Source organism: Acartia tonsa, chromosome 3 (genome assembly GCF_053477335.1).
Source record: "Acartia tonsa isolate MP-2025a chromosome 3, ASM5347733v1, whole genome shotgun sequence".
NCBI lineage: Eukaryota > Metazoa > Arthropoda > Copepoda > Calanoida > Acartiidae > Acartia > Acartia tonsa.
Window position 1 is genome coordinate 2,480,309 of NC_137262.1, and position 14,557 is coordinate 2,494,865.

Below are 14,557 nucleotides of genomic sequence, written 5' to 3' on the forward strand. Positions count from 1 at the left end.
GTATATGCTTTATCTTTGGACTGAGAGGATAGGTTATTAGAGATAAAATCATTCTTATAAGATGAACTAACCCCAGATTTAAGATTTTTTGGATAGGTCTCCAGGTTCAAGAGTTTTAGGCCTCCAGGTGGTCTCTGGACAGGTAAAAATGGGAATTTTTTTTTTTTTTTTTAAGAGTTAGAGGTCAGCCTATGAAACAAAATGTGCATGTTTTTTCTTCAAATATGTGAATAACATTCAAAAAGGTGCATATTTTGTTTTATAAGTTGACCTCAAACTCTTCAAAAAAAAATTTCATTTTTTATTTTTACCTGTACAGAGGCCACCTGGAGGCCAATCCAAAAAATCTTAAATTTGGGGGAAGTTCATGAGATTTTATCTCTAATAACCTATCCTCTCAGTCCAAAGATAAAGCCTATACACCAGGTTTACGCAAATGTGTCAAACCCCCCCCCCCCTTTGTGATTGGTTAGTTCTAAATTAGCAGTGTCCAAACATTTCAACCATTAATTTGATCTACAATAGCAGTGTCCAAACATTTCAACCATTAATTTGATCTACAATAGAGGTAATTTTGTTTATCATCATTCGGAATATACATTAATTTAACGTCTTATCCCTTAAGATCCCTGATTTTTACATTTCTCTATAAACCAATCTGTTTTTTTCTAAAGATTTTCTATCCATTTAATGTAAATCATTATATCCCAACAATTTAAACCAACACGGAAAATTGTTCTTCTTTTCTAGCGAAGCTACTCAATATTTTTAAAAACCTGTATGTCCGTTAAATTAATGTGAGGATTGCGATTTTCGTGGTTGCCATTATAGATCGATTACTTTATATGGCAGATTTCAATGATTAGAGTTCTGAGCTGGATCTTTAAATCATTTTAGTGGTGAGCCAGCTTTCCATTAATGAGAGCACAGCATTTTATGAAATGCCGCGCTGTGATTGGCTGAAATTCGGCTCACCACTAAAATAATTTAAAGATCCAGCTCTACTCTTTCGTCTGTCATTTCATATTTTTTAGATGACAGTATAAATGAATATTCTCGGCTAGTATGAAAGGTAGACGACCTAAATATTAAGATATATAAGTTTTCCGGAATTTTAAAGTTAGGGGGAGGTTTGAAATCTGCATCAAATTTTGAGGATTTTTTATAAAATTCGTTTTTTCTATAATTCTTTATCTAAAAGCGGAAATGCAATTTAAGTTAATTAATTTTGGCATCTGTGATTGGTGGATTTAAAAAATCTGCGCTCTGATTGGATGGCGTACATCATTCAACCAATTAGAGCTCAGGTAGTTTAAAATCCACCTATCCTATTGGTCAAAATTAACTAACTTAAAATGCATTTCCGCTTTTAGATAAAGAATTATACAAAAAACGAATTTTATAAAAAAAAATCCTTAAAATTTAATGCAGATTTCAAATCTCCCCCTAACATTAAAATTCCGGAAAACTTATATATCTTACTAAATATATCTCCATAAATCCTAGCAGAAATTTGGCTGCTATATGAGATAGGAGTTTACAATTTATCAAAATGATTCAAATGACCAACATGAAAATCAAATATATTTCACGTAGTCCACCAATTTATATTCTAATAAGTTTTTGTAATCTATAGATAGAAGAAATATGACTTTCTTGGCTAGTATTAAATATCCCATTTTTTTAAAAGCGAAGCTTTTCTATAATTAGGGTCGGTCCGTCCGTACGTCCGTCCGTCCGTCCGAGATAGTTAGCTTTTATTCGTTAATTTAGGCATGTTAGAATTGTCCTATCGATTTCAAACTTTGCATGGTGATTCCTGTAGTAGTTAGGTACGACTTATAAAGCGTAGCAACTCTATAATCGTTACCATAATGTCCGTACGTCCATTTTAACATGTTGATTTTTGTACTTTTTTATTAACAATTTTTTATGTGATAAAATCATCCGATCGATCTGATTTTTTGATTACTGATTCCTATTACAATAAGGTAAAATATTATGAGCGAAGCATCTCTATAATCAAGTATTAAAAATGTCAGTATGTCCTTAAACAGAAATCTGTATTTAAGAAGTTTTGCAACAAATTTACGTATAATTTTGTCAAACCTTTTATTTTCATATTTTGTATATTCAGTTCTGACACTCAACAAAAGTTAATGTTCGTCTGTCATATCGTTTCAGAGCTTCGCTTTAATGGATGTTGTCATCCTTGTTTATTGATAAATGAGCAACCGCTCAATAATTGAGTGTATGCGTGTTCGTCTGTCTATCTGAGCCAAAATATAGCAAAACAGCTAAACTGATGGGAATCTGCTTTTCAAGGGCGCATCCCACTGCACTGTGCTAGATATTCCGTACTAACTACCTGGCTAAGTGATAAATTGTAATCTGTGGTGGGGAGATATTCTATCTCCTCTGTTCCATGGTATAATTACAATCAGCATCTGCCACCGGTACACTGACATACTGCAACCTGCAACAGAAAAAGACATCCGTCAGACAACTGGCAATTTTATCTGTCTTTAAGGTTGCATTTCAGGCAGGAAGAAGGCATAGCACAATAAATTACTTTGGTACCCAAAGTTTTATATTATAAATAATTCATATTCATTGGCTCAAAAACTTTGGGTACTTATATAGAATTTTGATTGGTTGGTTCAAAACTATATGTAGTGTCCAAACTTTTCAACCAATAATATCAATCTATAACAGAGTTACTTTTGGGAATGTATACATATCTATAAGATCTGTAAGAAATGTAGACATATGTTACATTTGCCAAAGATAAAATTAAAAACAAGACACCCATTAAATATATAGTCAAAAAAACTTTTTATGAAATTGTTCGGAGTTTAAGTATAAAATGTGCTATTTGTATAATAAAACTTTAATTAATTGAACATTAAGTTTTAAATGAACAAATTGTATTTATTTTATTATAAAATTGATTAAACTTTGATTGGCTTATTATATTTTTCTAAATTCACCTAAGTGATATTTTTAAAATATCATATAGATTACCTACATATATTTTAAAGAATAGCATTTTTAAAAGCGAAGCTTTTCTATAATTAGGGTCCGTCCGTCCGAGATAGATAGCTTTTTCTCGTTAATTTAGGCATGTTAGAATTGTCCTATCGATTTCAAACTTTGCATGATGATTCCTGTAGTAGTTAGGTACGATTTAGAAAGCCTAGCAACTCTATAATCATTACTAGAATGTCCGTACGTCCATTTAAACATGTTGATTTTTTTACTTTTTTAACAACTAATTTTCATGTGATCTAATTATCCGATTGATCTGATTTTTGGTATACTGATTCCTGGGACAACAAAATACAATATTATAAGCGAAGCAACTCTATAATCAAGTCCTAAAAATGTAAGTATGTCCATAAACATTATCCTGTATCAAGCCGTTTTTCATCATATATACTTAAAATTTTGCTACGACTCTTATACATTTATATTCTGATTATTCAGTTCAGACACTATACAAGCCTTAATGTCCGTTTGTCCTTCCATTATAGAGCTTCGCTTTTATGGATGTTGTAATCCTTGTTTCTTTATTCATTAAAGCACAGGAAAATAATAGAAATAAGGAAGGGAGAGGACAACGGACTCTTCATTTTTCTGGCACCCAAAGTTTTATAAACTGGATCTCTCATTCGAAATATGGCACTTTTATTAAATCTTGATTATTTGGTTCAAACTACTGTAAATCAAACTTATTAGTTAAACCAACTAATCAAGATTTAGAGTACCCAAAATTATAAAATTGAGTTAAAAACTTTGGGTACCAGTATAATTACAATCCAATCTCTTATTATGTTTGTATATGAATGGCTTTAATGTAATTTTCTCGTATTCATTCGAATCCGGTGGATAGGAACAAAAGATTAAAACCAGTTTTTTTAGCCGGTGCCTTCGGCACCTCGGGGAAATTCTATATCCCCGGAAAGCCGTTTATAATACGATGCGAGAAATAACTATTAATGAATTTAAATACCCAAAAAGTTAAGATATTATTTTTGGTTCCAAGCTCAAGTCCTGAGAGTGCAAAAAAGTCTCAAAATTGGCTGCAATTATGGAATCTTTCAAATTCTTATGTGCTTTCAAAACAGTTGAATAAAATGTCTTGATAATATAATATATGAAATAAGGAGTTAATTAAGTCCAAAATATGCACTTAATTAATAGTCATAGGTATGTATATTTGCAGTTTTCTACAAACATTTTTTTTTGTAAAACAATAATAAAACTTTTGTTTTATTTCTATATTAAAACTCAATATTTTAACAATCAAGTAAGACCTTTTTTGCTCTGTCACTAAAAATAAAAACTTTAAAATTTTAAGTCATTTACATTAACATATATTTGTTAAAACTTAATTGAAAAGATTTTACTATATAGTTGTTTGTTGGACACCCTTGCTAGTGAAAGTTAAGGTGTCATGACCCGTCCCCTTACACTCCCCCCCTCGCATACCCATTTACTTTACTGGTGTTTATACATAACCGTTATATACTAAATTTAAAAACAGCCATATTTGAATTGTTTTTGGATGTAAAAAAGTTAATTTGCAACCGATCTTAGAAGTAACAAAAGTAAGCTTTAGATTTCTTCAGCATGCATTTACTTGGGAAGTATATTTGAAGATGAGATTAAATTATATCAAAATGTAAATAAAAGAACAGAATTAACATTAAATTTTAACTCATTCTAGATTAAAAATTTTTATATCAACTAGGCACATGTCATTTGTAATAATACTCTTTATTTTTGTTGGTTTCTTCTTTGCTAAAATCATTGTCTGCTAAGGTCCCAAAAGGTTTGTTTATGTTGTATTGAATAAACTCCATTAAAACCATCTCAATCCAAAGTAAGCATTCCTTCTCTTTCTTAGTTTGGGGGTGTTTTTGTAAAATTGTTACCTTATTTATATTTTAGCTAAAAATCTTTTACATATAATTTTTCTGTCTGTCATAATAAGATATCTAAAGGGATAAGACAATAGACTATAAATTGATGTACATCCCCAATGATGAATAACACAATTACCCCTTTTGTACACTATGTTCCATCCCTTCCTGGCCAAAATGAATGCTTATTAAGAAAAACAAGTTTGCTGTTATTTTTGAAAGATCTAATAAGCCTCCATCGCTAATTTCAACAGGTTTTTAGCTGTTTTTAGGGAAAACCCGCCCTTCCCAATCCCAAGACTACCCCTTAATACAGTTAGGGAGTTGAATCCATTTTTATAGAAGCAGAAATATAATCTATGATTATGGTTTGGACCCTCTAAAACTGTAATCTACCCTTCCACTTTCCCCTCTCTTGGTGAAGATATCTTCAACGCCGATACGATATTTGAAATATAAGATTCCACTTTTGTCTCTCTTGTTGAAGATATCTTCACCAAGAGAGGCAAAAGTGAAATCTTAAATTTCAAAAATCGTATCGGCGTTGAAGATATCTTCACCAAGAGAGGGGAAAGTGGAATCTTACATTTCAAAAATCGTATCGGCGTTGAAGATATCTTCACCAAGAGAAGGGAAAGTAGAATCTTACATTTCAAAAATCGTATCGGCGTTGAAGATATCTTCACCAAGAGAGGGGAAAGTGGAAAGGTAGATTACAGTTTTAGAGAGTCCAAACCATAATCATAGATTATATTTCTGCTTCTATAAAAATGGATTCAACTCCCTAACTGTAATAGGGATGTAAGGCTCAAAATTTTATCTTCAAAACATAACATATTATTTTATATTTCTTTATTAATATCAATATTGAAAATACACAATTGATTTTTTAGTAGCGAAGCTACTCTAAAACACTATGTAGTATGTATATATGTAATATGTATCTAAACAGTTAAAATTAAGCTTGTAAGTTCCTTGTCAATTAGATGACTTCAAAACTTTCTTTACTTTAGCTTTTTTACTGTATAATATTTATCTATTCAATTTTCATTAAAAATATTGAATTGCTGTGCTATTTATTGTACCTAATAATTTCTCACTTTATTATTTTCAGCGTTTTAATTTAGCAAAAAAAGTTATAAAGTTGCAATAACGTAAAATATCAAGGATCTTTATGCCAAGTGTATTTATCAATGTTTGTTTGTGTGTGTTTATGTGAGTGTTTGTGTGTGTATGAGTATATTTGTGTGTGTATGTGCATGTCTTGTAAACCGTGTTATATAGAAGTAAAGGCTAACCAAATTATTAACTCCAATCAAGTATTCAAATTATTTAGAGTGCTCATAAATTTAAAATTCTAAATGAAAAGAAAAAACCTCAATTTTTTTTAGTTGCTCTCAGGAAGGGAGGGGACATTAGCCTGTAGTAAAGTATTCTGGTCCTCATAGTTCATAAACATATTTTCTTACTTGTTAGCTTAAACCTTTGTGAATTTCGTTGAATCTTGATTGGTTAGTTCTAACTTTTAATCTACAGAAGGGGTAAATGTACTATTTTTAATTGGGAATGTAATTAAATTTTTCGTCTATTAAAGATGAAATCAACAATTAAAATTGAAAAGAAGTGGACAACTAAATAAAGATGTTACTGACACTCTAAAACTCTGTTATTAACACGGAATATTATTTAAACCAGTATGCTAACCATTAAAACCAGTGTATTTATCAATCAATCCATCTATCTATCTATTCTATTTATTTGTTTACGTATCTATCTATCATTACATGATATCCATCACGTACTAGTTTCAACTTTAAAACGTTTATTTTCTACCTATAAAAGTAACAAAATATTATTTCTCGTATTCATTCGAATCCGGTGGATAGGAACCGGTTCTTATCCATACGAAAAAACTATGTCTAGCAACGTATTATATCCAGCGTTCTACGAATATAAAGGTGTACAATTATAAGATGCGAGAAATAACTTAAAAATTTTAATTGGATTAGATTTTTTTGTGAATTTTTTCAAGTAACTAGTTGCTTCGCCCCTAGCCTCTCGAGAAAGATAGAGGATGTCATGAAAATAGACTAAAACCACACCAAGGCATTAAAAAAGCTACTCTGAAAAGATAATTCCATTCGGTAAAGAATTTCCCGAGATCTTTAACTTCAGACAAAATAAAAAGTCATAAGGTTGTTGTTTATATTTAGCTGATATGATTTTATCTCTTGAAACAAACTACTATCCTCTTTTATAAGTAGTAAGGTTTTAGTCTATTGTTATGAGATATCGCTATTTACTTAACCGATTATGTTCTCCTTTTTAGGGAAGCATTCCATGGGTTACGGGATGGTTTTAGGCTATTTCTCTGCCATTCCCTAATCCAAATAATACGCAGTCGCTATGTTATTTATACTATGTTATTTTTGGTCCAATTTATAGATAGCTAAAAGACACATATGTATCATATGAATTAAAAATCAGTGAAAAAGGCTAAAACCATAATTCCTTTTCAAAAGGCAAAATAAAATAATATAAAAAGGTTAAAAAAACAACAGTGCATTTTACATTTCTAATTGGTCTATATTTGATTTGTCTGATAGAAATATGCAAAAATGTGTAATAGAAGGCTAAAATGCAGGATATGAAAATTTTGTTAAAAAATAAATAGTGCATAGTTATTTTGATTTAGTAGACAGTATGGTAAAAATAATATAAGCAATTCAATTGTTGTTCTTGTTTAATGAAAATTCCATCCAAAATATGAATACAAAATTTTTCTTGCAACGTTTAGATGTTTGTTTTTTGACTCAATTAATTTGTGAAGTCTAAAATTGACTAATGTACACCCCCATTTAAAATAAACAAAATTTCAAAATTATCTTCAGAGAATATCTCCCTGGCTGATGGCTAAATGCAAAATATATATCAAAATGCACACACCAACATATTTCTCAAGAGAATAGATAGGGCGCGCGCGCACCCCCCCCCCCCCTCCACACACACCCGGGGATTGGAATAAATATTATGAAAAACCTTCCTCATAACTCTTCTTCAGTAGCGAAGATACTCAAACATTCGAAATGTCATTTTATAAGAAACAGATATGGAAGAACCCGAATTTCTTGGCTGCTATTTAAGATTATTTAAGATAAAGGGGGGGAGGAGGAGTTTTGACACATTTGCGTAAACAGTGAGTATAGGCTTTATCTTTTGACTGAGGGGATAGGTTATTAGGGAAAAAATCATTCTTATATTTTCTCAAGTTTTAAGGATTTTTTGGATTAGCCTCCAGGTTCAGGAGCTGTAGGCCTCCAGGTTCAGGAGCTGTAGGCCTCCATGTGGTCTCTGAGATATCATATAAGAATTATTTGCAAATGTGTCAGAACTTCCCCCCCCCCCCTCTTACTTCTTATGAGTTGATTCCTTATACCAACTTAGTCCGTCGGTCGATCTGTAAAAGACATTATTATCGCAAAATGATTGTTCATCTGCTTATTGTGATAGATGGTTGAAGAAATCACTATAGCATTTAAACAAGTTATTCTCACTGAACAAAATACGCAAGTAGACATTTTATTTTAATTCTTAATTTTATATTTTTATACCTTTCCATGGATTGTGCGCGTTTTTGCACACACACACACAATGCAAATACATATTTAGACGCGTGTGCACAATAGTTTGTGTATTAGTGTCTGTTTGTTTGTGTGTTTGTGTGTATTAGTGTCTGTTTGTGTGTGTGTGTATTTATGTGTGAGTATCTGTGTATGCATTTTAAATATTGCAAATGGCTGAAAAAAAGTGGCGTTTGACTAACAGTCGCCGAAAAAGGGCCAAATGGCGATAAAATGCTTTTTATTGTTTTAGTACAAACTTACCTGCAAAAAAAGTTTATATCAATAAGACAATGTTTTATGTACAATACTATATTAACCGTGAGTTTTTAAGTCATTCTTTATATAAATAGATATTACCTAGAGGAAAAGAGTTAAAGAATAAGAATGAACGAGTGTGGTAGAAAAGGACTGGACAGTGGATAAAAAACTCTTTATGTGGACTTTTGAGTGCAATAATAAAAATTTAACACTTTGACCTTGTACCATTTAAAACCCTCATTATGATTTAATGGATTTTTGCAATATTTTATTATATACCAGCGGCTACGCCCCTAGAAGCCTCTAGGGGCACTTAAGGTAGGAGGGGGGAAAGTCTACCTCATCCCATTTTAAATTTAAGTTTCAAAGAGTAAAAAAATATTTTTCGGGGGGGATTGGGGTGCAGACACCCTTCCCAAAAATAGTTTAAAACATTCCCAGGACCTATACAAAGCTTCACTGTAAAGGAGAACAATATCGGTTCAGCGGTTAGCGAAATCCTTCGGAACAGACAAAAAACGCTTACTACTTTATATAATAGGATACCTATGTTTTTTCCAGAAATACATTACTGCGTTTTGTAAGTAAAAACTTTAAAAATAGAACAAGATTTATCAACTATAAAAAATAAGTAATAACTATCAAAATGCTGCAATTTTCTAACTGTGTTTTGTTGAACTAGCAAAAAAATTTGTTTTCCAATTCCATTTTTTCCCACTGTGGTTTGGTGCTAGAGGTAGAGATCTGGTAAATAATGCACAGTTCAATGCACTAAGCTAAATAAACTAGAGTTAACTTTACAAAACATTAATGTTTGGGGGATGCCTTGGCTTTTAAACAGTTAAAAGCCAAAGGTGTAATCAAAAGATAAAATACATTTGAATGACCATGATTAAATGCTAATAAGCCTCAACTTAGAGAATACCTTGGCTATATAACAGGTTTAACAAAATAATTGTAATAGAGGTAACTTATCAAAACATTAATGTTTTTGAGGGATGCCTTGGCTTTTAAACAGTCAAAAGCCAAAGGTGTCGTGCAATCATAAGAGAAATAATGAGTTAAGATCGTACAATCAAAGGACAAACCTAACCAATACATTTTTTTAATGCATTCTACGCATTATGCACATTAAAGAACCCAATTAATGATCAGTCAGTAGTTTATTAGTCTAATGTCGTGTAACTTCTACTTGTAAAGTAAGTTCTGCTAAGCAAATCCTCAATTTTGATGCTTCTTTAAATATTCAAAATAATACAATCTCTATTTGTCTTTGTGCTTTTCAAAAAAGCTTAATTTAAGTTCAAAATACAAAAAAATGCTTTTATAAACATATTAAATATAAAGCATTGTAATATTCTTTTAAGGAAGCATTGACTTTGTCCCGTTTTTTCTTTCCCGTTTTGAAATAAAACAACCACAGGACCATTAGATATATTCCCTGAAGAGTAGAATCCAATTGGTTCAGTGTTACCGAGATCTTAAGCTTCAGATGGACGGAGAGACAGACATCGTTCTACTTTGTATTATAGATTATTAGTTTTGGTGCTATAATGGTTGTAGTTGCATTGAAAACTCGTGTTTTTTTAAGTGAATGCCATTTTGTGGTCTATGCATACTGCATAGTAATACATGCTAGAAACAATTCTAGAAAACTCTGTTTATTCCACTAGTCCCCAAAGTTTTATGATAACGTTTTCTTATTCGTTGGCTTAAAAACTTTGGTGATTTGGTTAAATTTTGATTGGTGATAAATTGAGTGTTCAAACGTTTTAAATACAAATTTTAATCTACAGAAGTGGTAATTTTCTGTATCATCATTGGGGATGTATTTAAATTAATCGTCCATTGTCTTATCCCTTGAGATTTATAGTTAGTTGGTTGGCTTATTATGTAGTTGAAATGAAAGTTTTTTTCCTATTGGTCTAATAAAAAGGATTATCAATATCCATCAATACTTTATATATTTATTCTAGAAAGGTTTATTTGGTATTCATTCAATACAACTTTGAATTGGAAAGTCAAACAACATATCTTTGAACAGGAAATATATAAAGAAAATACCAATTTAAGCAATTTAAAGTAAATGTAAAAGATAATTTTCTAATTATACTGTTCTTTTGCTATTTTATAATTCATTGGTTCTGTAAAAATACCGCCAAGTGAGGTTAGTTTACAAATAAGGTTTGATGCAGTTAATATTTTTTCTCGTATTCATTCGAATCCGGTGGATAGGAACCGGTTCTCATCCATACGAAAAAACTATGTCTAGCATCAGGGGCGTCCAAGCTTTTTTTTTGGGGGGGGTAAAAACTTTTAGGGGGGGGGGTAATTCGTGTTTTGGGGGGGTAAAATGGCGCGCGAAGCGCGCCGAAATTTTTTTTTCCCACCCCCCAAAATTTTTACCCCGGTGGTAAAATTTGATTGGGGGGGGTAATTACCCCCCATAAAGTCTGTTGGGGGGGGTAAATACTCCCCCCAAATCTGTTGGGGGGGAGGGGGGGTAATTACCCCCCCCCAAAACTAATTTACCCCGGGGGTAAAATTTTTGAGGGGGTAATTTAATTATGTAAAAAAAGCACCTACCTAATCTATTAAGTTAATAAGTACTATCCTATAACATAAAGTAGTAAGTAAGGTTTATTTGACTATAGCTTCAGATTTCATTACTTTTAATACTGAGTTCTCCTTTTTAGGAAAGCTTCACATAGATCCCATGATGGTTCCACACTATTATAGGTCAATCCTTTGAGTGGTTTTAGGCTATTTTTCTCCTCCCTTTTTACCCTTTAGAAAACACGAGTTCTTAGATGCTAAGGGCGCCACTACTATCTATAATACAAAGTAGCTTGATGTCTGTCCGTCTGTCTGTCCCTTAAGATCTCGGTAACCGCTGAACCGATTGGATTCTACTCTTCAGGGTATATACCTATTGGTCCTGTGGTGGTTTTAAGCTATTTTCTTGGGGGGTGGGACACCCCCAACCCCCCCAAAAACAAAAAAAATTCCCCCCATTTTTTTTTTTTTTTTTTTTTTTTTTTTTTGGTGAAGAATTCTTTTGTAGAAATATTCTTTTGAAGAAGAATTCTTTTGTAGAAGATTTCTTTTGTAGAAAATTTCTTTTGTAGAATATTTCTTTAATTCTTCTTATTTTTTTTTTGAATTTTTTGTTGTTGTCATCTCTTGGGGCAAAGCCCCTAGAGGCTAGGGGCGAAGCCGCTAGTTCAAATATATAGTAGTATCTCATTCTTTAGAACATAAAAATACAATAAGGGGGGGGGCACATCTGACACTTTTGCGTAAACAGGGATTATAGGCTTTGTCTTAGGAGTTATAGGATAGGTTATTTGGAGAAAAAGGTTGGTTTTTGGGTGTATTTTCCTTATATTTAAAAAAAAAATTGATAGGTCTCCAGGTTCAGGTGCTGCAGGCTGGAAGGTCACTTCTGGACAGGTATAAATGAAAAAAAAAATTTGTTTGAAGAGATAGAGATCAACTTATTAAACCAAATATGCATCTTTTGGGATGTTATGAGCATATATGAAGAAAAAATAAAAATCAGCCTCCAGGTTCAGGTCCTGCAGGCCTCCAGGTGAATTCTGGACAGGTAAAAACTGAAAATTTTAAATTTTATAGTTAGAACAAAACTTATTTTACAAAAGTTGCTACTTTATGGATGGTATGAACCAATTTGAAGAAAAATTTGAAATCGGGCTCCAGGTACAGGTACTGCAGGCCTCCAGGTGGATCCTGGACAGGTAAAAACTAAAAATTTTCACTTTAAAAGTTAGAGCATAACTTATTTAACAAAAGTTGCTACTTTTTGGATAGTATTAACCAATTTGAAGAAAAATTTGAAATCGGGCTTCAGGTACAGGTACTGCAGGCCTCCAGGTAAATTCTTGACAGGTAAAAATTGAAAAATTTTAATTTTAAAGTTAGAACAAAACTTATTTTACAAAAGTTGCTACTTTATGTATGGTATGAACTAATTTGAAGAGAAATTTTAAATCGGGCTCCAGGTTCAGGTACTGCAGGCCTCCAGGTAAATTCTGGACAGGTAAAAACTGAAATTTTTTACTTTTGAAGTTAGAACAAAACTTATTTAACAAAAGTTGCTACTTTATGGATGGTATTAACATACTTGAAGAAAAATTTGAAATCGGGCTTCAGGTACAGGTACTGCAGGCCTCCAGGTAAATTCTGGACAGGTAAAAATTGAAAAATTTTAATTTTATAGTTAGAACAAAACTTATTTTACAAAAGTTGCTACTTTATGTATGGTATGAACAAATTTGAAGAAAAATTTGAAATCGGGCTCCAGGTTCAGGTACTGCAGGCCTCCAGGTAAATTCTGGACAGGTAAAAACTGAAATTTTTTACTTTTGAAGTTAGAACAAAACTTATTTAACAAAAGTTGCTACTTTATGGATGGTATTAACATACTTGAAGAAAAATTTGAAATCGGGCTCCAGAATCAGGTACTGCAGGCCTCCAGGTGGATCCTGGACAGGTAAAAACTAAAAATTTTTACTTTTATAGTTGGGACAAAACTTATTTAACAAAAGTTGCAACTTTATGGATAGTATTAACTCATTTGAAGATAAATTTGAAATCGGGCTCCAGGTTCAGGTACTGCAGGCCTCCAGGTGGATCCTGGACAACTAAAAAATTTTACTTTTTAAGTTAGAGCATAACTTCTTTAGCAAAAGTTGCTACTTTATGGATAGTATTAACTCATTTTTAAAAAAATATGAAATCGGGCTCCAGCTTCAGGTACTGCAGGCCTTCAGGTGGATCCTGGATATGTAAAAACTAAAAATTTTCACTTTTAAAGTTAGAGCATAACTTATTTAACAAAATTTGCTACTTTTTGGATAGTATTGACCAATTTGAAGATAAATGTTTGTGTGCAAAAGATTGGCGACAGATTTTTTCTCAGCGACGATGCTCATGCTCCTCATGAGATTGATGAAAAGTTTGTGCAGAAACATGTGTTTTTATTGGCAATTCAATCTGACAATGAATAGATGATGTCTAACTTGTATCTTAGTTCTAATTGTCTATTTTAACAAAATTTGTTTGGTTTGTTTGTTACTTTTAAGGTAATTTTGTCAGAAAGTTTTCATATCCCTTTTTTTATACTTGATAGTTGAAGAAAGCCTGCAGGAAATATGCCGCTCTAATTGCTGAAAGACTGCCACAATAAGGCTTAATACCCCAAATTTGAAGCCTGCAGCTACAATAACTTTATCAAATTGAGGGTAATGTGTTGGATTTTGGTTGGATTTTTACCGCAGTTAGAGCAGTGTATTTCCTGCAGGCTTCCTTTAGTGACTAACCTGTTGACAGTACGTTTTTTTATATATATTCTAGTCAATGCTTAATATTTTTTTTGCAGATATAATTCAAAATGTAACAAAATGGTTGTATTTAACTTGAACCTTGAGCCCGATTTCAAATTTTTCTTTGTATTAGTTAAATAGATATAGTTCTAACTCTTTACCTAGTTAAATATTTTAATTTTTATATGTCCAGAGAATCTGTCGCAAATTTTTTGCACACAAACATTTATCTTCAAATTGGTTAATACTATCCATAAAGTATTAACTTTTGCTAAAGAAGTTATGCTCTAACTTAAAAAGTAAAATTTTTAGTTTTTACCTGTCCAGGATCCACCTGGAGGCCTGCAGTACCTGAACCTGGAGCCCGATTTCAAATTTATCTTCAAATGAGTTAATACTATCCATA

General features: G+C 31.9%; 1 protein-coding gene across 17 annotated transcripts in view; it reads right to left on the reverse strand.

Moving 5' to 3' along the window:
- LOC145313047 (uncharacterized) overlaps positions 1-14,557 on the reverse strand; it is a 154,599-nt gene that overhangs the window by 76,279 nt on the left and 63,763 nt on the right. For 14 of the 17 annotated variants that reach the window (XM_080152300.1, XM_080152299.1, XM_080152297.1 and 11 more), the window contains exon 2: positions 2,369-2,476. The exons of the other annotated variants lie outside the window; for them this stretch is intronic. The gene's annotated coding sequence lies outside the window, so the exon portion shown is untranslated. The remainder of the gene's footprint in view (positions 1-2,368; positions 2,477-14,557) is intronic. 17 annotated transcript variants of the gene reach the window in all.